The sequence below is a fragment of the Hippoglossus hippoglossus genome, chromosome 9 (assembly GCF_009819705.1).
Source record: "Hippoglossus hippoglossus isolate fHipHip1 chromosome 9, fHipHip1.pri, whole genome shotgun sequence".
In the NCBI taxonomy this organism is placed as follows: Eukaryota; Metazoa; Chordata; class Actinopteri; order Pleuronectiformes; family Pleuronectidae; genus Hippoglossus; species Hippoglossus hippoglossus.
Genome location: NC_047159.1, coordinates 923,681 through 925,806, shown reverse-complemented (window position 1 = coordinate 925,806; position 2,126 = coordinate 923,681).

The window sequence follows — 2,126 nt, the reverse complement described above, 5'->3', positions numbered from 1 at the left end:
AAGCCTCGAGCATCTTTTAAACATACGCTGAGAGAGCCTCAAGTATATTTGCTTACGCCTCAAATGTGTTTTTCTTCTCCCGGATATTCTTGTCGTGCTCTGTTATACAAACAGTAACAATATATTTTTAACAATACACTATTTGCACTTCATGTTTTTTTACATTGGTTGCTTTGCAAATGGTTACGCTTAAATGTGGATGTTATTGGATTTGCACTGCATATGCCTGCGTTCATATACAATTATTTTTGCTATCAAATGAATAATATGTATGATTCTAGTCCTGTGTGTGGATCATGTAGTTGTGATTAAAGGTGTGGGTGGGCCGCACACATTTTTCAGTTTTCAAATTGGGCCGCGGCATTCTTAAGTTTGGGAATGGCTGGTGTGTGTGTGTGTGTGTGTGTGTGTGTGTGTGTGTGTGTGTGTGTGTGTGTGTGTGTGTGTGTGTGTGTGTGTGTGTGTGTGTTGTGTTGTGTTGTGTTTCTGGGACCTTCACCAGTATGAACAGCAGCCTCGGACCAGTCGTCCTCATTGGACCAAAGCTCGGAGGTTCAGGGTTTCGTGTGGATCGTCAGCAGAGACCTGAACCAGAGTCTCAGTAAAATCACATCATCCTGCACAAGTCGTTATTTATTCAAGTCTCTGTTCTTGAGTCTGAACTTGATTCTTAAAAGTGACGTTAGAACTTTCCTGTCCGTTAAAAGCTGTGAAGTTATAGTGTGTTCTGACCCGCTGCAGGCGACTCTGGTATTTATGACCTCGGCACCACCTGGTCTCCTTCACCACGCTGCTGATGCATGTTGGGACATTTTCCCAGTTTGTGTCTCCTGAGCTGTCAGCGTCTCAGCTGGAGGATGTTCTGCTTTAAGTTATGTGTGATGCAAACTCCACAAATAAAGATGTACTTTGGTGTTAAAGAAATTCTCCTCAGAAGTTTCTCACTATTTAATAAATCAACCAGTGAACTGGTTAGTCAACGGCTGTACACAAGTTCTTTACTTATCTGTGTTGAAATCGATTCAAGTAAAAGTACAAGTACTGATTCAACCTCTATACTCCAGAAATAGTAAAAGTATTGATTCAATATCTACTGCAGTAAAAGTATAAAGGTTCAGGCTCTGAAATGCAAAAGTTTCTATCGACTGTATGAGACTCACGTCACATTAATATATAACTTCAAATCAAATAAAAACAACTAAAAACAGGTGAAAGTCAGAAAAGATTTGTGAGCATGAAAAATGTTCCAGGAGGATGAAGTGTTGAGTGAAGTTTCCTGATTTAGTCCAGCGATGAACATGAGAAGGTTTTGTAGCTTCATCTGGTCTGATCTTCACTTTCCTCCCTCTTGTTTCTCCTCATCACACATTCTCCTCTTCTCTGTGTTGAGCCTCTCGTCTGTTCAGCTTGATTCGTCTCTTTTACATCTGTTGTGTTTGATTCTCACTGATACACAACAAGGAATCTGCTTTTCTCTGTTGGTCTGTTTAGGTTGAAATCTGTGTCGATGGTGGGAAGGTGACGCTCGATGAGGCAAAATGAAAACAAATATGATTCTCCTCAAACGCATTAAAGTAAGGAGCCTGTTTAGAAAATGTGAGGAGGAGAAAGCTCAGATATTTGTGTGAAAATGTAGAAACTAAATACTCAAGTAAAGTACAGATACATGAAAAAGGTACTTTAAGGATATGAAGTCCCCTGATAGTTAAATCTGTGGAAGAAGAAGATGACGTTTACAAACCTCTGCTCGTCTGTTTTCCGGCGTGTCTCCAGGTTTCACTGTCACAAAGATGAAAGTCTCTTTATACGCTGATGTTCTGAGGGATACATGAAGCCACAGATTCTTCATAACCTGCACATTTCGTTAGACAGCACCCCCCCTCCCTGCCAGATGTTCTCCTTTTAACTTCTGAGCCTCTTAATGAGGAATATGGAGGCGAACGAGGAGCAGCTGGGAGTTAAAGTGTTAAAGGTCCTGGAACCTGTGGCTTTACAGATGTGTCTCCTGCAGCTCTGCACAGTTTTACATGTCCATCACATCTGGGGCAGGAGGCCCCCACATGCCTGCGGCTGGGGAGGGTGGGGGGTGGAGACAGGAGTCTGCATGTCTGCTGAGACGACGGACA